At 36.2% G+C, this 25,400-nt stretch overlaps 1 non-coding gene across 1 annotated transcript; it reads right to left on the reverse strand.

Moving 5' to 3' along the window:
• Nucleotides 1-11,331: 11,331 nt before the first annotated feature.
• On the reverse strand, nt 11,332-11,438 carry LOC131421585 (U6 spliceosomal RNA). The gene has a single exon (XR_009223910.1). It is a non-coding gene; the product is annotated as a U6 spliceosomal RNA (small nuclear RNA).
• Nucleotides 11,439-25,400: the final 13,962 nt, after the last annotated feature.

A 25,400-nucleotide genomic window follows, 5' to 3' on the forward strand; every position in this document is an offset into this window, starting at 1 on the left:
TGAACTCATTTTTTAAATCTGCCTTTAACAAGAGAAATGAAGCAAAAAAATACAGACAATTAGGGAGTAATGAAGACATTGCAAAAATTGCTTTAGCCAACAAGAAGATAAGGGAATTCCTTCCTTGGCAGTCACTGGAAGACCCACATCGCCCTGAGTTATTTAGAGGATGGGCCATTGTGTTTACTGATCCATGCATATTTATTCCTAGAAAATGAAAGAATGTTAACATATTGGGGGAACATGGAGAAAATAGACTCTTGAAAGCTATTGGAAACTTCTGCCCAGGAAGGTGACCATCAGTAAACTGTAGCATTGAAAAATATTAAGAACGGGAAACTGACAGAGTGACTTCAATAAGAATAAAGCATGTCATGTGAATTCATGGCTGTGCCATCACAAACCCATGAAAGAAACTGAAAGGAAAATAGCAAACGTGAAACATTTGGACATTAGGATCACTTCTGATTTGGTGAGTCACCCCATTGTGCATGGAAAATTAATCAGAGTGACTCAAAGGAAAGTGATTTAATTGTGGTTTTGGAAATAGGTTAAAAATCATCATGAATGATGAAAATATAGGCAAATTATATAAATGACTAATGGAGCTCACTATGGGCTAGTATTGGTTCTGTTTTGTTTAAAGGCTTTATTATTTATGATTAGCAAAATAGTTAATGAATTGTTTAAAAGATTTTAAAATCTTGTAATTCTCTTAAGTCAGGGAAAATGTACAAAAACCACAAAGAGGCAAAAGGATCAAAGCAGGACTATAAATCTCTAAGTGGAGACTTATGCTAAAAGGGGGGAGCATATAAGAGTTCTAAAGAACTCAAGGGTCTTAGCTAGAAAACTTATAGCATCTTGAAGTTCAAATGAAGCAGAAGTCCAGCAATGTGACAGTAATACTGATGAAAGAGATCATTACATTTTTTTCCATTACTCTCAGCTATCCTAAAATTCTCTCAATGCTGGAAAGGTTAGTTGGTGTCTTTTCTCGCCTAATCAATAAGCAACATGAGAAACATTGCATCCTGAGAACTGTAGATTCACAGCTATGTTGTGGGAAAGAGAAAGCAGAAATGGACAGAAAAGAGCCTGAGATGAGTGAGAGGAAATCAGATGACCATGAGAACCTTAGTTAGCTCTGGGCTCTAGGCTTTTTTGAGGAAACTTAGAGGAAATGCCCAAATTAGAAAGTGGTCAGGTTAGGAAAAGATGAAAAAACTTTTGATTGAGTTGGTGCAAATAAATACTAATCAACAGAAAAACATAAAATTACAAAATTTGAAATGGAGCAAAGGGATAGAACGAGCAATGATGTTTTATTTCAGAGGACTAACTCATCAGACATATTGTGAATACCTGCTGTTGCGTGGGAAAACTAGGATGTGGCTGCAATGACTTAACCCAAGAGAGTAACTTGGTGGGCCTTCTGATGCCTCTTGCGTCTCACTCATGAGACAGAAGGGTATTCTGACTGCCCAGTTCAAATGTTTTAAGTCTCTGCTATTGATGAAAACTCATCACTTCTCAAAGAGGATGCACTACGTATTTTTCTTCTTTTATGCATAACCAAGACACTTCCTCAGTGTTAGTAAGAGCTCTACCCTATCAAACTCTTGCAATGCCTGACACACTGACCATTATCACTACCACTCACACCATCCCTCCAGGGCAGGCATTGTTATCCAGGCATCACAAATAAGGAGAGTGACAGCACCTTTAAGTAGCATTTCCAGTGTCACACAGCATGAGGGCAGAGAGACTGGACAACAAACCCAGGGAACAGGTTTCCAAAACCCTTGCTCTTGCTTCACCCACTGCTCCACATCAAGACTGACTTAAAGTGCAGAAGATTCTGTTCCTCTCACTCTCTAAAATCCATGGTTTCATCATTCTGACATTATCCTCAATTCAAAGGAACTGAAGTGAGTCCTTGTCAGAGTCAGTGATCTCAACTGGAACAGCCCAAAGGGATTGGTAGTAATGAAGACATTTCACTCTCCTGAAAGTTCTATGTCATATTGGTCCAGTGGTCACAATTCTCACCATGGCCTTTGATGACTTGTCCTTGATTCAAGACATTTGCAGTTGTTCTGTAAGCAGCCACTGCCTGTAACTCTCATGGCATGACAGTTGCAGTTTCTGTGCTAAACAGTTATGTTTTCCCTGAATGAAACTCAGCAAGAGAGATAAGGGAGTTTTTACTTTGCATTTCTTGCACAGCAGGTCTATATACACACTATACTACACAGCCATCTCATCTTGGCAGCCTGTGATTTCAAATTTCAAATCCTAATTGCTAGTCATTAATGCTTTTCTTCTCCGGGGTCCCAAGACTTCTGTATAAAGTCCATACTTAAAAAGGTTTGTTTTGGGAGACAAAGAGAGGCATGAGCTATTAATTATAATACCTTGTAAAATCTACTATACTTGAAGTATAAATAAAATGTTACATGAACACAGGGGGAAAAAAGTTTTGCAAAACCCCTGATTTGCTTCCAAAGAAGCCCAGTTTGAATATGGAGCCCTCCTAGTATTGGGCTTTGTGCTATAGCAATAGTGAATTCCCACCAATTCCCCAATGTGCCAAAATCTCTGTGATTCCTTCTCTTCTATCTGAAATGTCCTTTTCCATCCAACACTTTTACTCACGTGGCTAACTCCTATTCACTTTGTAGATTGGAGCTAAGATGTTACTTGTTTCTGACAGTCTGACTTCAAGTGAGGATTAGGTGCCTCTATTATGAGATCACATACATTTTGTGCTTTCCCTCATTTTAATACATGCTATTCTGCCATTGTTTGTTCCATGCTCCTTGATTTCCAACACCTGGAACACTGCTTGGCATCATCAGTGCTCAATAAATATTTGTTAAATGACTAAATTAGTTGAATGAATAAATGATTGAATGGATGACAGGAGAAATCAGTGAATTGGTGGATATGTAGATAGGTGCTGCTGGCTTCTGAATCTGAGTCATACCACAGAGAAAGTTATTGTGTATGAAAAGAATGAAGTCAAGAGAACTCAGTCTCTGATCAAGAGAAAGATACTAAAGTAATACTCCATTTATTCTTGCATTCATTCATTCATCAAATATTTATTAAATGCCTAGCTATGTCAAAAGTGAACCTTAATATTTTTAAATGTATTAAACATTTATTGGTTGCCTATGAGTTATGTAACAAAGTGTCCTTGCTTCGTTGCACCAATAATTTATTTGTTATTTTTCATATATTTTAGAAGCCAATAATGAGCTAAACGCTTTTTGTACATACAGCACCTATGTTTAAAAGCTTGATATTTTTTTTCTCTTTTCTTTCAAAGGAATTTTAAAGCAAAGGAATAATTGTCAAATAGGCCCAATGTGCACTTTTCATGAAAAATTAACCTGCATATTCATATACAAAATAAGTGATTACAAATGGATGGAAATTAGCTACTGTTCTCTCTGTGTGGAGATCTCATTGGTAGTATCGTGATCAGCATTCAGATCAGCTACAGGCCTGGGATTAAAGTAAAGCTCTGTCTATACACTGGATGTTATATAAGCTCCATCATACACTAAGAACTACTTCAAGTTGAAATATTTTGTTTTAGTCAAGAAAAAAAAATCAAGGGAAAACTGGACACATGCAAAGATCAATGCTTATTTTAAATTAGAGCTGAGTATCTGGATATCTACTGAAACAAAGTAAATTGTTGTGAAGGTGGAAGAAGGTTTCTAGATGGAAAGAGGATCCCTGAATATACTGGACTTATTCTTTATAAATCCCATGCCTTGTGGGCATCAACGCCATCATTCTCTCTGAATTTGGAGATGGTTTATTACCTGTCCACAAATCACTTACTGATGACACTCGCTATACTTACAAAGGTGTGGAAACAAGCAGTTTTTCATCCAAAGAAACATTTAAATATCTTGGAGAATTTATGTAATGTCTTTATCAGTAGAGAGACAAAAAGACTGAGAAACAAAAATAGAAAGGATGCCTGTAAAATTATTAATGTAGGTATTGAGATCTATATTATGAGGTAGATCTGGATTCTCACTGCTTATAAGTTAGAATGATTCTCCATTCAAACTAGAACCAATTTCCAGCTTTTGTTTCCAGATGTATCTTCCAGAAAGACCTTGCTTGCCATGGGCTGGGTTGCCCATGCTAAACCTTTACTTATGTTTGGCTTTATGTTACCTCCTCTGGAGACAACGCTTATTTTCAGTAGTTCTTCTGAGTTTTTAGGGTAACACGTAGAAAACAAAATCTCATGTAGATTAGGAAAATTTTAATGATGACATGACATTTGACAGTACAATGTAATCAGGATCTAGAATGTTTATAGCCTTTCTCAAAAGAGTGGAACTAAGTAAGACAAAATTAAAATACTCCATGCAATATTCAAAATCCCATCCCAGTTCACCTCTCTCCCATCACCATAACAACACATATCCCAAGCACCTGGGATATTATTAGCATACATGAGAAAATCAGCCTTCCTTTGTGACCTTTACCTTCAATTTTAGATATTAATCTTTGGAGGTCTCATATTCTTTTTCTTGAGAAGTCTTGGCAGCTTAGATCATTGTGCAACTACTTAGGATCAGGAAAAAGTATCCAGATGGAACTAGGTGTTACCAACATTTTGGCATTGTGTATACTACTACCCTCCCTTCTATACAGACTCAATAGACCAGAAAAAGAAAAAAATAAATAATTAAAGAAAAAGTCTTCTATACTATCTGAATAGCTTAAGGTAATGGAGAGTGAGCTATGTTAATATCTAGAGAAAAAGCAATTCAGACAAAAGAATTCAAGAATGCATTAATCTTGGGCTGACCCCATGGCCAAGTGGTTAAAGTTCTGTGCACTCTGCTTCAGCAGCCTGGGTTTGCAGGTTCAGATCCTGGGCGTGGACCTACACTACTCGTCAAGTTGTGCTGTGGCAGTGACCCACATACAAAATAGAGGAGAACTGGCACAGATGCTAGCTCAGGGCAAATCTTCCTCAGAAAACAAAAAAAAAAGAATGCATCAATCTTAAGACAAGAGAGTACAAGGAATGTTTGACAAATAGCATGGAAACTTAAGTGGCAGGAGAAGAGAGAGCAAGATGAAGAGTGGAAGTGGAAGCCAGACCCCATAGGAACAGGTGTGTCTTTGTGAGGACTTTGACTGTTGTTCTGAGTGACATGAGAACCCATTGAACAATTTTTTTTTATTGAAGTGAAACTCACATGACTTAAAATTAACCATTTTAAAGTGAACGTTTCAGTGACAATATTGTGCAATCGCCACCTCTATCTAGTTCCAAAACATTTTCATCAATCCACACTAAAAGCCTGACTACATTAAGCGGTTACCCCCATTCCCTCCTATCTTCAGCCCCTGGTAACCACCAATCTATATTCTGTCTCTATGGATTTACATATTCTGGATATGTCATATAAATAGAGTCCTACAATGTGTGACTCTTTGTGACTGCCTTCTTTCACTTAGTATACTGTTTTTGGGGTTCATCCATGTTGTAGCATGTATTAGCACTTCTTTCTATGGCTGAAAAACGCTTTATTGAATGGATATACCACAATTTGTTTTCCATTTATCTGTTGATGGATATTTGGGTTGTTTCTGCCTTTTGGGTATGGTTAATAGTGCTTCCATGAACATTCATGTACAGTTTTATTTTGAACACAAAATTTCAATTATTTTGGATATGTACCTAGGAGCAGAATTGCCTGGTTATATGGTAATTATGTGCTTAATTTTTTGAGGAACCAAAAACTGTTTTCGTTGAAGGATTTTTGGTAAGAGAAAAAACCTGATATAATTTATGATTTAAAAGATTGCTCTTACTGCTATGAGGAGAATCGATTGCAGGGGATCAAAGCAGAAGCAAGGAAACAATTTAGGACTTAACCACAATCATCTGACCGAGAAATGATAATGCCTCGAAGTGAGATATAAACAATGGAGATAGAGAGAAGTGCTCCAATTTGGCGTATTACGGAAGAGCTGACAGGATTTGTTGATGCTTTGGACGTGAAGGAAAGAAAGCTTACAAGGATGACTATAAGATTTCGGGCTTGAGGAATTAGAAGATTGATGTGACCAATTGCTTATAAAGAGGAAACTGAAGTACTAAATTTAAGGGATAAAGCCAATGATTCAGTTTTGTTTATGTTAAATTAGCAATATCTCTTCAACTCTTTATTAGCTATCTATCACTACGTAACAAACCACTACAAAACTTAGTGTCCTATTTTTTTCCAAAGAAGATAGATATACACATGGCCAACAGGCACATGAAAACGTGTTCAGCATCACTAATTATTAGGGAAATGAAAATCAAAACTACAAAGAGATATCACCTCACATCCATCAGAAAGGCTATAATAAACAAGAATAAAATAACAAATGCGGAGAGGATGTGGAGAAAAGGAAATCCTCATACACTGCTGGTGGGAATGCAACTACTATATCTCACTACTGGGTATTTATCCAAAGCACATAAAATCAACAATTCAAAGAGGTTTATGCACCCATATGTTCATCACAGCATTATTCAGAATAGCCAGGACATGCAAGCAACCCAAGTGCCTGTCAATGGATGAATGGATAAAGGAGATGTTGTATAGACATACAATGGAATACTACTCAGCCATAAAAAAGACAAAGTTGTGCCATTTGCAAAAACATGGATGGACCTTGAGGGTATTATGCTAAGCAAAATAAGCCAAACAGAAAGAAAAACACTCTATGATTTCACTCATATGTGGAGGATAAACAAACACATGGATAAGGAGAACAGGTTAGTGGTTACCTGTGAGAAAGAGGATGGGAGGGAGGGCAAAAGGGCTAAGGGGGCACATATGTATGGTGTTGGATAAAAACTAGACTATTGATGGTGAATGTGATGCAGTCTATACAGAAACTTATGTATAATAATGTACATCTGAAATTATACAATGTTATAAGCCAATATGACCTCACTAAAATAGTTAAATTAAAAAAAAACTTAGTGTCTTATTTGGTTATGAATCTCTGTGTCAGCAATTCAGGCTGAGCTCAGCTGAGTAGTTCTGCTGGCCCCATGTGGTGTCACTCATGTGGCTGCAATAGCCTGAAGGATTAATTGAGGGTTGATTGATTTAGGGTACCTCGAATGGGATAGATCATTCTCCTCCACGTGGCCGTATCCTCCAATAGGCTAGCACAGGCTTTGTTTATGTGGAAATTTCAGGGCAGCAAGAGAGAGGTCTTTTGTGTTCTCAGCTTGCAACTTCCACAATGTCCCTTCCACTGCATGCAACTGGCCAAATAAAGTCACCAGCTCAACCCAGATTCAATGGGATAAAGAAAAACATTCAACCTCTTGATGGGACCATCAATGTCACATTGCAAAGCAGTATCAAAGCCAGGGAAGAACTGATGGTTTGTTGTTCTTTTTTAAAAACCTACCACACCATTGAAGTAGAGATATTAAGAATATATACAGTTATATGTGTCTGAAGTCAGGAGAGAAGACTGGGCTACAGAGTGAATGTAGGTTGACAAAGAAGATAATCTTTCCAAAGAACAGGCCCAGATGTTGTCCAAAAATTTAAAAACCAGTGAGATAAGGAGGAAACAGAAAAGTGAATTAGATGGATCTTTCAGTGAGGGAGGAGATCAAGAAATAGTTGTGTCCAGGGAGTTAAAATTAGCATTGAAATACACCAAAAATGACAGTGCATTTGTTGTTTATGTAGTAGATAATGGCTTTTCTGACAGTTAAGTATCTTTGAAATTATCTCACCAGTTTATAATGGTGACTGTTTTCTCTCTAGCCGTAGGCTAAGAGAAAGGCAATGGTTTATGTGAATACCAAAATTCTTCCTGTATTAAGCTCATTAAAAGATCTGAACTTCCATTAATATACAGGGAAACTAGGCCAGAAATTGTCTGCTATGCTAATGGGAGCTATGAATTTGAATTTTCATTGAAGTAATAAGGCCACGTGTTTTAAACAGTGGTAAAACTCAACGGTGAGGGCAATTGAAAGACATTCACTTTATAACCATATTGAAACGCATAATATTTATTAAACGTCTTCCTATACATAAAGTCATTCTAGGTCCTCACAATTAGGCAAAATTGAATGAAGCACTTGATCTTGTTTTTCAAATGGGTTGCCATTTAAATAAAACAACATAGGTGAGATAATACATTTTATAAAATGCTAATGGCATGAGAAGAGTGATCATGTCCACACAGAGACATTTATACGCAAGGTGTGTAAAGATATACTTAGCAATAGAGTATAGGAGAGAAGGCACAGAAAAGAAAAGAGTAAGCATCAGGGGGCCAGAGCAAAATCATTACCAATTAGTAGTGTCTATAAACAAATCTCTTAGTCTAGTAAAAGCCCCAGCTGCCATTTATTGTTTTTGTAGTGTACCAAGCACCATTCTAAGTACATCCATATCAATTTACTAAGTCCTCATAGCAATCAGTAAGGTAGGAGACCTTTTTTGTGTCTATACCACATCCAATCAACCCACTTGTTTGGGTGCACTCTGCCAGCACCTCCCCACAAATGCGTGCTATGGTAGCTCTGCTTTCTTACCTTTCAGATTGCCCCTAAAGCCACAGAAAGCTACTCAGCCTGCATGCAGATGCAGCTTGGGAGCAATTCTCAATCACTGGGAGTCAGGAGTCAGTGGATGAGCACCTCAGCTTTCCTCCCTTTGGAAGGATCATTTTGAGACGCATCCTATGTGATTCCTTGGACAAGCCCCAGGGTGACTGAGCTGTAGTCATCTACCGCAGAAACTAGCTCAGGGATGCACATTTCACTGCCTTCTTTCCTTCCTCTTTCATTATCCTATCTTCCTCACTCTGCTTTCTGCAATTACCTCCCAAATAAACTAACTGCACCCAAATCCACGTCTCAGGCACTGTTTGTGGAGAGCCCAAACTAAGACAGGAACCAAATTGTTCTATGCAAACAGATGTAAAAATGAAGTTATAAACATATAACAACTTGATCAAAATCATCTACAGAAATGATCAGAATCCAGATTGGCCCCGATCTTTCAGCATTAAACAATACTGAATCTCTTGGAATCAAGGTTTTCATTATTTAATTGTTATAAATGAAATATTTATAGAGCCAATATGAAATTTAATGATTATAAATTATAATTTCTTGTGCATAGAAGAAGGAAAGAAATATTTCCTTGGTAAGAATTTAAGACCTAGAACACTGAATATTCTGGGGAAGAAAATCTCTCTTATTCCCCTGCTATTCTCAAAATAAATTAATAAAGGAAAATCCTCATATTTTAATCTCTGAATGTTTTATTGTATTTCAGTATATAATGCATTGAAAGACCCTATTTTTAGGATTTTTAAAAAGCATTCTTTGTGTTCTCTGACTCTTGGGTAAGATTCTTCTTCTCAGATTTATCGGGATTTAGGAGACAATTATAGCCTACATTTGCATAGTATTTTATTGTTTAGAGTACTTGCACATAAGTTGCTCCATTTAACTGTTGCGGCAAGCTTATGAGGCACATGGAATAATTTTACAGATGAGGAAACTTAGTTGCAGTGATTGCCTCTTGCCCACACTAAGGTACCTGGCATCGACAGAACGAGGTAATGAATCCCCATCTTCTTGTGATCCAAGGCAGGGCTTTGTCTACTGCAGCACAGCCATTTATGAGGTCTTTAACTACAGCGGATGCTGAGGAAAGCAGTAAAGATGAACTCTCAGGGAGGGTCATGTGGAAAAGAGGTGGTTTAAGTGAGTTTGTAAGTAGCTGCTTCCGTGAATTGGTATCTTTTATTCTCTGCATTTCCAAAGCACATGTATAGGCATGGAAACGATTGGTTCTAAGAGAAGTTATAGAAAAGAAATATAGTTTTGTAGCACCAAGTGCTCAAGTTTTAGACCCTGACAGGAACAGGCAATTATTCAACTCCTCCACTGGTAATTCCTACCACTTATATTTCTTTAATCTCTTGACCCTCAGTTTGTTTATCTTTAATGTGGTACTGATAATGCCATATCAAATAAGAATATAAATGAACTTACTTTTAAACCATGAAACAGTCAAATCATAAATTGCTGTGTAGTCACCTTTTGTCAATTTCAAGCTGCTGGCTCTCAACACACTTGGAAAGGGGAAGACAAGAATCTGTGTATGAGTGCTTAGCATGTGCTCTTTCTTAAAAGTCAGGGAAAGAATTTTTTAACTAGTCTTTTCAATCTGAGTAGTTGCAGAGGGCAAGATTTTCTATGTCTTCATCACTTCACCCCACCTGAGGAGTGATAAATCCCTTAAATCTGCATGATATTTTCCTGTGGTCTTAACAAGCCAACAATACTTAGCTCTCCTGTCTGATCTACAATGTCCCAAGCTCTGTTCTGAGTCTGTTGACACTATGTCTCCTTCCTCTCTACAAGTTGATGATACTTGTGTGTTTTTTCATTGTGGTAAAAAAATGCATAGCATAAAATTTGCCATCTTAACCATTTCTATGTTTACAGTTCAGTATGTGTTAAGAATATTCACATTGTAGTGCAACCATTGCCAACCATCCATCGTCATAGCTCTTTTCGTTCTGTAAAACCCATACACTATACCGATTAAACAATGACTCCCCATCCTCCTCTCCCACCAGCCCCTGGCAACCACCATTCTACTTTTTGTCTTTTTAAATTTGACTACTGTTAATACCTCATATAAGTGGAATCACACAGTATTTCTCTTTTTGATTGGCTTATTTCACTTAGCATGTCTTCAAGATTCATCCATATTGCAGCATGTATCAGAATTTCCTTCCTTTTCTAAGATTGAATAATTTTCCATTGTATGTATATATCACATTTGTTTATTCGATCATCCATTGATGACACTTGGGTTGCTTCAACCTCTTAGCTTTTATGAATAGTGCTGCTCTGAATATGTGTGTACAAATATTTCTTCAAGGTCCTGCTTTCAATTCTTTTGGATATAGAAGGGGAATTCTGGATCATAGGGTAGTTCTGTTTTTAATTTTTTGAGGAACCTCCATGTTGTTTTCCATAGCAGTTACACCATTTTTTATTCTCACCAACAGTACACAAGAGTTTCAATTTTTCTGCATCCTTACCAACCAAAAAGATTTCCTGATCTTTTTTTATAGTAGATATACTAATAAGTGTGAGGTGATATTTCATTGTAGTTTTGATTTGCATTTCCCTGATTAGTAATGTTGAGCATTTTGTTATATGCTTGTTGGACATTTGGACATCATCTTTAGAGAAATGTCTGTTTAAGTCCTTTGCCCTTTTTAAAAAGTATATAATATTTCGTGAATTTGCATGTCATTCTTGCCCTGGATCCAGGCTAATCTTCTCTGTATCTTTCCAATTTTGGCATATGTGCTGCCAAAGTGAGTAGCTAAGTTGTTGATTCTTTATGAGAATTTTCAGTGTTTTATTCATACATTTTCCTCTTCTCAACAAACCATCATCCCCCCTACTATGCACCTACACCCAACACTTTTCTCCATAAAAAATATAGAAGCAAATTTGTATGTATTCTTAAAACTTATTTCTTGCTCGTGTTCAAGTCATCAGCTCTTTCTATTGCTTAATATTGATAGTCTTTGAGTTGTTGTTTTGTTTTGTTTCGTACTTGTTCATGTCACTGGTTTGGGTGAGAGGAAAATTTTGAGGTCTGGCTTAACTCTGCCACCTTAAACAGCCTGATCAAGATGATGAATAAGGAGCAATATTTCAACCTCACATCTAAAGGGAACATAAATCTTGCTTTTTTCGTTTTAATCAGATATTCTTAATTTTCTCACCATTGATGTAAAAATCATTTATGCTTGCACTGCAACCAACATAAATCGTTAATACACAAAAGAATAGTAAGCAACCTTTAATCAATATCACTTCCTGTGTGAGATACAGTGGAAATGAAAGAATACAATTTGTCATTGATCAGGAGTCTCACAAACGTTTAGCCAGGGCCTTTTATCTTTCCAGTACTTACTTTGCTCCAACCACGCTGGCCTTCCTTATGGTTTTAGGACAAATCAAGGTCCTTTCCTCCCCGTGAACTTTGCACATCTTGTTCCTTTCATCATTTCATTATTTTCATTGAGGTCTCAGCTCAATGCCATCTCCTCAGAGAGGCCTTCCTGACACCTAACCAATTGGTGTTGCCTCCTAACAGTCACTTTCTAGCATTGCACCCCTTTTATTTTCTTCATAGCACAAGTGACTTCTGAAATTGTCTTATTAGTTATTTACTTGTATGCTTGTTTATTGTTAGCCACTCCTCCATTCAAATATATGTTACATGATTGCAGAGGCCTGTTTCTTTGGTTCATCTCTATATCCTCAGTGCCTGAAACAATGCCTAGTTAACAGCATACATTTAATAAATATACATTGAATGAATACTTGGTGACAATGTCAATTAGGGGTCAAAAACTTTTTCTGTAAAAGGCTAGTTAGTAAATATTTCAGGCTTTGCAGGCCCTATGGTCTCTGTTGTTGCTGCTCAACTCTGCTGCTGTAGTGCAAAAGCAGCCAAAGACAATTCAAAAAAATAAATAAGCTTGTCTGTGTTGCAATAAAATTTTATTTACAGAAACAAGGGATGGGCTGGGTTTGGGCTATGGGCCATAGTGTGCTGATTGCTGGAGGAGATCATACGTCAACTTCGGTGTCAGGGCACACTTGAATGTTGATTCAGATGCTAGTGTTTGCCAAAAAATTTGTTAGTAATAATAAAGAGCCAAGGGTAAAATTGGATTTACTTCAAAAATATAGACAACAATTAAGATAAAAATTAAGAGAATAGTCCAGATTTTTTATTTAGTATTATGACTCTTGTTCACTTAGAAGCTTCAGTGGGAAGAGGAATATTGGCATTGAAGATAACATGTTGGTGGGAGGAAATGTTTGAAATCTTCTTTAGTGTACAGCAGGGGTTCTCACACTTGAGTGTGCATCTGAATCACCAGTGATTGCTGCACAGCACCCACAGAGTTATTGATCTAGTAAATGTGAGGAGTGACTGAGAATTTGTGTTTCTATCTAGTTCCAGGTGGTGCTGATGCTGGTGAGGTAGAGACTGGAAAGTGGAGAGGAGATGCATGTTAAGATGCCATTGAAGCGATATAGGTGAGAAATTGTGTGCATCACGGTAGGGTCTGTGGAAATGTTAAGTAGGACACAAATGAGAGGGAATTATGTAGAAGAGTAGAATAAATAGGAATTAAAGATCAATTGGGTATACAGATAGGGAAAGATAGGAACCATATGACTACAACATTGTTATCTGGGGAAACTGAGTGAATGATCAATCCATTAATTGAAATGAAGTATCTGAGGAACAGGTTTGAAGGAAAGCTCATAAGTTCTTTTTTGAATATGCTGGGTTTGCATTGCCTGCATCTGGCCGAGAGGGATTGTCTAGGAGGCCTTTGGAAAAAATGAGTGAAGCTTGGGAGCAAAATCTGGGACCAAGTCATATATTTTTGGTAGCAATCAGTAAATGGGTGGTCATTGAATTCATGGAAAAAGATGAAATTGCCCTTGGAGGATGTGTAGAAGAAGAAGAAAAGAAAGCCTCAGAAATTCTAAACCAAGCCAGGCTAACTGCATTTTCTTATTTAACAGAAGTCTCAGACTGGTAGTTGAATAGCTGTACTTGATTAAGCATAGCATTTGACAATATGTTTCATGATATTATATTGGATAAAATGAGCCACTCACTTTGACAATATATGGCATTAATACCTGTTTTTATGAATGTAGATAAAGGATATTGATACAAGAGCAGAAAAATGTGGAGGAGGATGACTAACGACATCAGTCTCTTCCTTCAATTGCATCCCATTGATAGATAAGCCAGGATGGATAAATGGATGTTTTTGATATAAAACTGGAGGAAATGTGTTGAATGAGAGAATATTCATCATAAGGTGAAGTAAAAAGTTAATTCTCATCCTAGAAGAATTTTTAAAAAACAAATAAATCTAACTCTTCATTTAAAAAAAGAAGATAAAAAAGGAGGAAGAGATAAACAAAGAACAGACGGAGCTAAGAAATATCAATACTAAGATGGGAGATGCAAATTCAAATGTTTATGTAATCTCATTAAGTATAAATGGACCAAACCTTCTAATTAAATGGCAGAGGACTTCCAACTGGCTTAAAAAATAGTTAAGACTCTACTCTATGCTGTCTGCATGATAAGTTGAAAACAAAAGGATAGAAAAAGATATAGCATGCACACTGTAACAATAAAGAAACATAGACAAAGCAGACTTTAGGACAATGCTTATTTTCCAAAATAAATTAGAACATTCTATAGTGACAAAAAAGGGCAGTTCGCCAAGAAGATATACTAATATTAAACATGAACATACCTAATAGGAGAGCCTCAATATACATACAGCAAAAACTATCAGAATGAAAGAGAGAAATAGAAAAATCCAAAATTAAATTTACTGATTTTCATTTCTCTCTTTCAGTCATTAGTGGGGCAACTAGACAATTCAATAAGTATATAGTAGGCCTTAACAACACAATCATCTTGAACTAATTGACATTTAAAGAATCTCTCCCTTAAGGAGAAAAATCCATAAGATTTTGGGGAAAGGCAGAAAACCTCCAAGAGGTTCTTCCACATTTACTATTTTCCCAGGCATATCAGAAATAGCTGTTGGGATATATGTCCTCTTTAGGACCTGTGCACTTTTTGTAGCCCACTTCCTACTGAGAGCTATTTTAAGACTTGCAAAAAATAACAGAATTCTTAGATGAGGCTAGTGTTCTTTGGCATCTTAATTTCTTCAAAACTTTAATAGCTTTCTGATTTATTTACTTCTAGTCAGTTTCATGTATGAGTAAGTACACCAAAAGTTCTTTTTGAAACAGTTCTCAGGTAGTCTTTACTTCCTTGCTTCCTAGTTACCTCATATATCTCAACTTAATAGCAGTTACCTCAAGGAGATGAGGCTTGAATAGGATACATTCCAAATCTGATCACTTTATTAAACTAAGAATTCTCATCATGTCTTTGTTAAAAAAAATAATTTAAAAAATTCCATCTCCTGTATTTAAGATCTAGAATCTGTCAATTTTTCCAATCATGCAAGCAGTAAACATGTGGTGTCTCTTTATCTTTGCATCTGCTTCTAAACTGGTTGGTTCATTTCCATATGTGTTGCTAAACAGATCCAGCGATGACCAACACATATTAAAATGATCTTTTTCAACCTCTTCCCCAGCTTTGTAATCATTTGATCTGTCTTCCAAGTTATTGCAGGCAAGAAGTTTATCAAATATTTTCATTTGAATGACATGGATAAAGAGCTATTCAGCTTATTTTACGGGTTGTCTTATCATCCTCCATTCAATCACAGGGCCAATACTGTATATTGAAAAATGTTTTTGCAATGGCATTCCAGTTCTAGTATTAATTTCTTTTATATTAATAAGGATAAGTAATGCTGGCTGCAGAAACAAACAATGCAGAATCTCAGTGGCTTTAAACTATTAAGGTCATTTTGTGTATATGAATATGTGTGTGTGCATGGACCTGCACAGGCCCGTGCATATGCCAGAAACCAACATTGGGCGGCAGAAGAAGGTATGAGGTTCTGCTCTACAGAGAAATTCTGGGGCCAGGCTCCTTCCATGCTGCAGTTCCATTATATTCAACATATGGCTTCAATATCACTCTTGTATAATTTAGCTGGCAGATAGGAAAGGAAGGGGTAGAAGGTACACACAATCTTAACTATCTTAGTTCAGAAGTGGCACACGCTTCCACTAATATATTGATAAGAACTAGCCACTGTGGTACTATATGTAATAGTACAGTCTGGAAAACAGAAAGCACGCTAGTCATTTTAACAGATAATTTGTTATAGGGACTTTGTTAAATGGATACTGAAGTATCGAAGGGACATGAAGAAAACACTCTGATGGAAAGAGGAGAGAGAGAGGAAGGGAGTAGGGGAGAAAAGGAAGGGAGGGAGAGAAGGGAAGAGGCAGAGGAACAGAGGGAGAGGGCAGAGGAAGGGAGAGCAGATGGCTCTGACTCGTGCTGGTATCTCTGAGAGGATGGATTTCAGATGGCTGAAAGAGCAAAAAACGGGATCCAACTACTAATTGAACCAACTCCTGCCGCCAGGTTGAAGACCTATTGCTGCTGTGTTGCTTACAAGAACCGGAAACCATCCAAGAAGGAGTTAATCTCGACTTCTTCTGCCTAGTGCTCTTACTGGCACAAAGTAGTAGGAAGCCAGCTTGAAAGGAGAAATGCAATTACAGATTCCCAGCCCCAGCGTTAGAGGTGACTCTAGAGGATGGGTGGATTTTGAGTTGAGCAACAACAGCGTAATGATTGGCACAGTGTTTTCTGATCTATTATTTGTACAGCTATCCTTGCATCTTGCCCCAGTTCTGGTAACTGAGAACTAATAATAGTAACTAACATCATTTCACAGAGCACTGTAATTTAAAAATCAATGATTTCTCAAATGAAATTCCATAAGTTCAAATCTCTAATTGGTAACATGATTAGGACTGTGGTTACACCAGAAGGAGGACCCCTCATTAATTTTTCTAGCATATACGTTACCCAATCCTATCCACAACCACTAGGGGTGGATTTCATACGAGGGGCCCTGATTCTGCCAGTTTATTTTCTTAGTGACAACTGTTAGCTTGGAAAACTGAACACGTGATTAATCATCATCTCAATCAAGGTATCATCTTCTGCTGCTTCACTTAAATTGTGCTCATCTTAGGAGCTCTGATTTTGTCCAAATGTCCAATTTCTAGTTCACTCCTGAACATTGTAGTTGCTGAGGGAAGTTTTCACATCCAAGATAATTATATTTCCAACTATTGACAAAGTAAATAAGTTTTGCTTAACAAATTCCCATTTATTTTTTGCTGTTAAAAAAACTGCTTCCAAATGACAACAATTTTATTAAGTCACATGATTTTGTGGGTTAAGAATTTGGGCAAAGCTCAGATGAGCAAGTCTTCTTCTGCTCTATATGGTATTGGGTGGAGTCACTCAGTGCTATTTAACTGGCAGTGAGTTTTGGGAGTTCAAGGTGGCTTCATTCATATGACCATTGTCTTCTAGGCTGATCTCAGGTGGAACCTCTCCCTATCAATGGAGTCATAGTGATTCTTCACATTATCCCTCCAGCAGGATAATGGGACATTTTACATGGTAGCTTAGGTCTCCAAGAGACCAAGACAGAACCATCAGTCTTCTTAAAGGCTAGACTCGGAAGAGGCATAGAGTCACTTCTCCCATAATCAGTGCAAAGGAAATATTCTCCAAGGTGCCTATGTCTTGCATAGGAGATAATTTTATAAGGGAGGTTTCTTGCCGCATACCTAAGCATGCAGGCAGAATTAATCAGCTTAACACATGCTGATGAAAGGACTAATGAGGCTTTCTTGAGCAGGTCAGCATTCTCAGAAATAGAAACCAAATAGAAATTAGACTTGGAAGCATGAAGTTCTGCTTTTATAATAATTTCATTTCAAACAATAGGAAAAATAAGAAACATTGCCCAGGTGCTCAGACAATTTCTCAAAAGTGGTCTGAAATTATATCTTAATTTAGAGATTGAGAAGTTGAGCACAGCCATACGTGAATCTCCACATGGGGGCAATCCAGAGGAAAGGCTGCTTAGTTCAGCCATTTGTTTAGATTTCATGCCTGTCCCTCAACAATGCAGAGAATCTGGGATTTTTTAAACAACACTATACTCATGATCCAATCTGGGCTGCAAAATCTTAAATCTTTTGCCTTGTGTCTGAAGGGTATCCACCACCCACCCTTCCACTTGTAATACCCTTAGCTTGTTCCTTGTCTCAGCTCCCTAAACCTTCCTGATGTATCCCCATCCTTCTTTTAAGAAGCTTATTGTTATCATTATATTATTACTTTGCTTTAGTAAGAGGTGGGAAAGAAGTCTTCATTATGTAAAATGTGATATATAAATCTATGTGGAGTGTGTCTAAAAGCAGAATGTCTGCCAAGTTCTCTAGCAACTTTACAGTGTATAATTAAGTACTCATTTAAACTATAGTTTATGTTTGTGTGAAGGGAGAGTGTGGAACTCAGAAATAGAAGTTGTTGTGGGGTGGGTTTTTTTTCCTGTATTTTTAAATTATATGTTAGATTCTGGTTTTGACAGCTATGACTTTTAAAGTAATAAAACTGGATTTTCAGATCTAGTAATATGGTGATCTAGATGACTCTTGATACAGGATAATTAAGAAGCCCTGGATAAAATGTAGTAACTAGTGTGAAATAAGACAATCTTAAGAGGCTAGAGACTGAGAGAAAAAGCAAATTTAGAACAGTACTGAGAACTGATTACAGCATATTTCCTGGAGCATCTGGTAATCTCTGATGGCCTAGACTGAATATTTAAGTCTCTGCTTTTGTGGTAGACTGGAGATAAAGCCTGGGACCCAGGCAATGCAGGTGGGTTTGACACTAGACTTCAATATTGTCTGCTTTTATGAATGCCAACACCAACAGTGAACTGAAGGAAAAATAATGCAGAAGGAGATGGACAAGATATTAGTGAATCTCATACTCAACTTTGAATGGAAGATAAAGTAAGAAAATATTTATATATATATATAAATTGTGTGTATATGTATGTTTGTGTGTGTACATGCACACACACATACACAATAACTTTCAGAATTGTTAAAAAAAAAAAAAAAAGCCTGATCTTATATATAGGTTAGAGACAAATTTAACTATCTGTGTGATTAAAACGATCTCAAAGACAAAAATTTAGTTTAAGGTCATTCCACATTGGTTAAATGCCCCCAAGTGAAAATAGAGGGATTAAAAATACTCTCTGGAGAAGCATAATTTAACCCTGGGAGTCAAAGATGTTTTACAGATGATGTTTCAATAAGTGTGACTTCACAATAGCAACAACAACCACAACAAAAAAGAATAAATAAAAGGTATCAATAAATAAGAAAAAAAGCAACTATGAATAGAGATTATAGTGAAAGAAAAAAAAACGAGATCAGATACATTAATACAGCAGATCCTGAATTTATCAATTAGAAAATATTTCATTTAAACATATTAGTATGATTATTTAAAGATTGCATTATATGTAGAAAGAAGGAATAAGTAATTATCAAGTTAACACATGTATTTGTAAAAGACCAGAATAGATCTCCTAACAATTATATGTACATGTATGTGTTTAGTTTTCATTTTTAACTTTAATTTCAATTTTTATATACATAGTATAAATGTAATTGGAAATCCAGTGAACAATTTAAATGGCACACTAGACACAATAAAGGAGAGGAATAGCAAAGTGATGATATATCTGATAATGCAGCAGACTACAGACATACAAAGAGATGGAAAAAATATATAAAAAATGTTAAGTGACACTGATGAGTGAGAACTCTAAAATAGAGACAAATGGAGCCAGCCCTGATGGCCTAGCAGTTAAAGTTTGGCACGCTCTGCTTTGGTGGCCCAGGTTCACTTCCCGAGAACGGAACCACACCACACATCTGTCAGTTGCCATGCTGTGGCGGCAGCTCACATAGAAGAACTAGAAGGACTTACAACTAGAATATACCACTATGTACTGGGGCTTTGGGGAGAAAAAAAAAGAGAGGAAGATTGGCAACAGATGCTAGTTCAGTGCAAATCTTTCCCAGCAAAAATAAATAAATCAATAAAATAAATCGAGGCAACTGCAGTTATAAGGAGAAAATCTCAAATGAGAAGTGTTAGTATTTGGAAAAAAAATAGCTGAGTATTTTCCAAAATTTATGAAAGAAATACATCATCAGATTCAGGATAACCAAAGTACTCCCCTAAACTCAAAGTTTAAAAAAAATCAACTAAAATAAAACAATAAAAGTATCTACACCAATATATCATAATTTAAGTGCCAAACATCAAAGCAACAGAAACTATAAGTAGCCAGAGAGAAAAATAGATTATAAAAATACAAACAGTCAACTGAGAGCTGACTTCTCAAAAACACCAAAGAAAGGCAGAAATCAGTCTAATAATGTCATCAAAATATGAAAAGAAAACAATTACAAACTGGGATACATATTTAACCTTAGATTGGGGACAAAATGATGACACTTTAGAGAACTAAACATATTTTCTATTTAAAGATTCTCATTGATGAACAATCTCAAAATGTGCATCTGAGATGAAAGAAAGATTGTTAAGCAAAAGAAATAGTAAATATGTGGATAAATCTAAGTGTTTACAATAGTAATGTCTTTTGGTGTTAAAAAACAGCAAGATAAATTTTAAATGTACACAGTCCATAACATATAAATAAGGAAGGGAATCAATTAGCATGAACAATATCTAAGATATTGATTGAAACTTGAGACTTGCCTAAATGTTTCAGTTCTGATCTGTCTTTACATTCTTTTTCCTCTCTCAGTTTCTTTTTGCACATTTTCCTGTTAAACAATCTTCAATTTTTTTAATCCTTCCTTCTACTGTGACCACTCTATTTTTAAACACATATTTCTCAACTTGGATATTGTATTTTTCATTTTTGGAATACCTATTTGATTCTTTAACATAAACTCCAATTCTTATGTTGAAATTCCTCCAGGCTATCCACCTTTTCCTCTATTTTCTTTAACATTATAATCATATTTTTTTCAGTGGCCTAGGTATACTGTCAGCCCTTTCTTTGATCACAGTTATGTTTTATTTCCTCTTTGCATATCTAGTAGTTTTTAATTTTATGCTGAACATTGTGATAAAAGAGCCACCAGGCTATAGATTGCTGTATTTGATCAGTGAAAGCCCTCTTTATTTTTGTTAGGAAACGAGAGTGGAAGAAGTTAATAACATCAATTCAACTTGAAATTAACCTGAGTCAGGGGTGGGATATAGTTTAAAAGACTCAGTCAATATTTGGTTTACCCAGTCCTTGTATAAGTCCAACCAGCATTTTGATAGAGACCCTGTGGGTGTCATTTCCTTCAGCCTTGGGATGCGGGGACTGCAGGAGACAATGCTATGTCATTCAGAGTTTTTAGCTCATGTTCCTAGTCTCCTAATCCATGTAGCTTTAAAATACAGAAATGTCTTGAGGGAAAACAGGAATTGTGCTTGATGCAGACCTACCCTGTAGGTCTTTGTTTCCTAAGAAACACAAGACCAGGAAAGATTACATTCTGCCTTTTAGAAGGTTTTAACTTAAATCTCTAGCTTCCCAAGCAGCCACAGAACCCAGCAAATGTCCCATGGGAAAAACTGACCATGGTCTGTGTTCCCTCAAATTTCTAATTTGTCATTCTAGCACCAATAACTGTTAAATCATTTGCATGATTGTTACCCCAAGCAGAGGCTCTCCGCTGGATCCTCAACCTGCATCCAGAAAGAGAAAATTCCCCTAGGGAAAATCTTTTAAAAGTCAGAGATTTTTAGCTTGCCTCAGACATGTTCTCTTCTCTCCAGAATTTTTATTTCTAATGCTCATTGCTTCCATTGCTCTATAATACCTTTAAATTATGAAATTTACAATTCTTTTCCAGTGGTTGCAGTAAAAGTGACGTTCTGCATGAACTTCTACATCCTACCTAGAATTATTGTATTTCCTGATGACTAATAATGTTGAGCACATTTTCATAGATTTATTGGCCATTTGGATATCCTCTTTCATTTGTCTTGCTCAGATTTTTATTTTTTTTAATATCTTTTCTTGTTAAATTTTAGGCCTTTTTTTTTAATATACTGAATAATCCCTTTGACATTTATATGTGTTGCAAATCTCATCTGCTGGTCTAAAGCTTGACGTTTTACTCACTTAATATACAAACAGAAGTTTCTAATTATAATTTTGCTCCAAATTTGTAAATTGTTTTCTTTGTAGTTAGTGATATTTGAGTCTAGTTTAATAGACCTTTTCCTATTCCACGATCATTAGTATGTTCTTTGATGTAAACTCCTTGAAGATTTGTTTTATTTTTCACATTTAGATAAAAAATTTACCACAAATGATTTTATATGGGGTGACCTAGTTATATTGCATTGTTTTTCTATGTACATATCCAAATTATCTAACACAATATGGTGAAAAAGACTGTCTTTTCCTACTGTTGTACTTGCCAATCATATCATAAATCAAAAGTTCATATACGTGTGAGTCTGTTACCAAACTCTATTCTGTCTCATATTTTAGTTTGTCTATCCAACTATTTATTATCTTTGTCTAAATATCACACTGCCTTCATTACCATAAATTTATTATGCATTTATATATAGTATAATAAGTCTTCCAACCTAGTTCATTCTTAAGATTGTCATAGCTTTACACAGCTCATTTATGTTTGTGAATGTTTTGAGGTATTATTTGCCTATAGTAAAACACACACATCTGTAAGCATATAGCTTAGTGAATTTTTACATATGTTCATACCTATATAACTACCACAGTAAACTTGTCGACTTACACAAAAAATACTTGCTGGGATTTTTAGGGGGTTTTGTAGTAGACTGACTTCTGTGGTCCTAATTATTCCTCATTTTGTTAATGTGGTGTATCACATTGATTGATCTACGGATGTTGAACCATCCCTGTGTCCATGGTATAAACGCCACTTAATCATGGTGCATGATCCTTTTAATGTATTGCTGTATTCAGTTCGCCAATATTTTGTTGAGGATTTTTGCATCTAGGTTCATCAGCGATATGGGCCTGTAGTTTTCGTTCTTTGTGTGGTCCTTGTTTGGCTTTGGGATCAGGATGATATTGGCCTCATAGATTCTGTTAGGAAGTGTTCTGTCTTTTTCAGTTTTCTGGAATAGTTTGAGAAGGATAGGTATTAAATATTCTTTGAATGTTTGGTAGAATTGTCCAGAGAAGCCATCTGGTCCTGGACTTTTATTTTTTGGGAGGTTTTTGATTACTGTTTCAATCTCTTTACTTGTGATTGGTCTATTCAGATTCTCTATTTCTTCTTGATTAAGTTTTGGGAAGTTGTGTGAGTCTAAGAATTTATCCATTTCTTCTAGGTTGTCCAATTTGTTGAAATATAGTTTTTCATAATATTCTCTTGTAATCCTTTTTATTTCTATGGTATCCATTGGAATTTCTCATCTTATATTCCTAATTTTACTTATTTGAGCCTTCTCTCTTTTTTCCTTAGTGAGTCTGGCTAAGGGTTTGTCAATTTTGTTTATCATCTCAAAGAACCAGCTCTTAGTTTCATTGACCCTTTCTACTGTTTTTTTGGTTTTAATTTCATTTATTTATGCTCTAATTTTTATTATTTCCCTTCTTTTGCTGACTTTAGGCTTTGTTTGTTCTTCTTTACCTAGTTCTGTTAGGTTAGTTTAAGATTGCTTAGTTGAGATTTTTCTTGTTTGTTAAGGTTGGTCTGGATTGCTATGAATTTCCCTCTTAGGACCACTTTTGCTGTATCGCATATGAATTGGTATGGTATATTTTCATTTTCATTTGTCTCCAGATAGTTTTTGATTTCTCCTTTAATTTCTTCAATGATCCAGTGGTTGTTCAGTAGCATGTTGTTTAATCTCCACATGTTTGTCACTTTCCCAGTTTTTTTCTTATGGTTGATTTCTAGTTTCATAGCATTATAATTGGAAAAGATGCTTGATATGATTTCAGTCTTCTCAAATTTATTGAGACTAGCCTTGTTTCCCAACATATGGTCTATCTTTGAGAATGATGCATGTGTACTTGAGAAGAATGTGTATTCTTCTGTTTTTGGATGGAGTGTTCCTTTTTTGTTTTTTTTTTTTGTGATGAAGATCAGCCCTGAGCTAACATCCATGCCAATCCTCCACTTTTTGCTGAGGAAGACCAGCCCTGAGCTAACATCTATTGCCAATCCTCCTCCTTTTTTTCCCTTTGTCTCCCCAAAGCCCCAGTAGATAGTTGTATGTCATAGTTGCACATCCTTCTAGTTGCTGTACGTGGGACACAGCCTCAGCATGGCTGCGCAAGTGGTGCGTCGGTGCGCACCCAGGATCTGTACCCACCAGTGGTAGAGCGTGTGCACTTAACTGCTAAGCCACGGGGCCGGCCCCTGGAGTGTTCTATATATGTCTGTTAAGTCCATCTGGTCTAGTTTTTTGTTTAATTCCACTATTTCCTTGTTGACTTTCTGTCTGAATGATCTATCCATTGATGACAGTGGGGTGTTGAGGTCCCATACTATTGTTGCATTGCTGTTAATATCTCCTTTTAGGTATGTTAATAGTTGCTTTATGTACTTTGGTGCCCTTTGTTAGGTACATATATATTTATAAGTGTTATGTCCTCTTAGTGGAGTGTCCCTTTTATCATTATATACTGCCCCTCTTTGTCTCTCATTGCCTTTTTTATCTTAAAGTCTACTTTGTCTGATATAAGTATGGCAACACCTGCATTCTTTTGTTTGCCATTAGCTTGGAACATCATCTTCCGTCTCTTCACTCTGGGCCTGTGTTTGTCTTTAGAGCTGAGATATGTTTCCTGGAGGCAGCATATAGTTAGGTCTTGTTTTTTAATCTGTCCAGGAACTCTGTGTCTTTTGATTGGAGAATTCAATCCATTTACATTTAGAGTGATTATCGATATATGAGGGCTTTATACTGCCATTTCATCACGTGTTTTCCGGTTGTTCTGTATTTCCCTTGTTTCTCGTCCTGTGTATTTCCAACTCCCAATTCAGTTTGGTGGTTCTCTATGATGATTTTCTCAGTTTTCTCTTTATCATTTGTGTCTCTGTTCTGATTTTTTGTTTAGTGGTTACCATGAGGTGTGTATAAAAGATCTCATAGATGAGATAGTCCATTTTCTGATAGCTTCTTGTTTCCTTAGTCTAAGCAGGTTCCATTCGTTTCCTCTTCCCCATCTAAGTTACTGTTGTCACAACTTATTCTATTTTGTGTTGTGAGTTTGTGGTTAAAATGAAGCGATTATAGTTATGTTTTTTCCTTCCCTTTATCTTTAATGTTATAATTAGGTGTTTGCTAACCTGTTCTGATAGAGAGCTGCAATTTTCTGATTTTGTCTGCCTAGTTACATCCTTGGTCAAGGCTTTGTAAATCCTTTCTTTTCTTTTTCAGGTATGAGGGCCTTCTTGAGCATTTCTTGTAGAGAAGTTCCTGTGGTAATGAACTCCCTCAGCTTTTGTTTATCTGGGAATGTTTTTATTTCTCCATCATATCTGAAGGATATTTTCAGTGGATGGAGCATTCTTGGCTGAAAGTTTTTGTCTTTCAGAATTTTGAATATATCATTCCACTCTATCCTAGTCTGTGAGTTTTCTGCTTAGAAATCCGCTGAAACTCTTATGGGGGTTCCTTTGTAGGTTA

The sequence above is a fragment of the Diceros bicornis genome, chromosome 2, assembly GCF_020826845.1.
Source record: "Diceros bicornis minor isolate mBicDic1 chromosome 2, mDicBic1.mat.cur, whole genome shotgun sequence".
In the NCBI taxonomy this organism is placed as follows: Eukaryota; Metazoa; Chordata; class Mammalia; order Perissodactyla; family Rhinocerotidae; genus Diceros; species Diceros bicornis.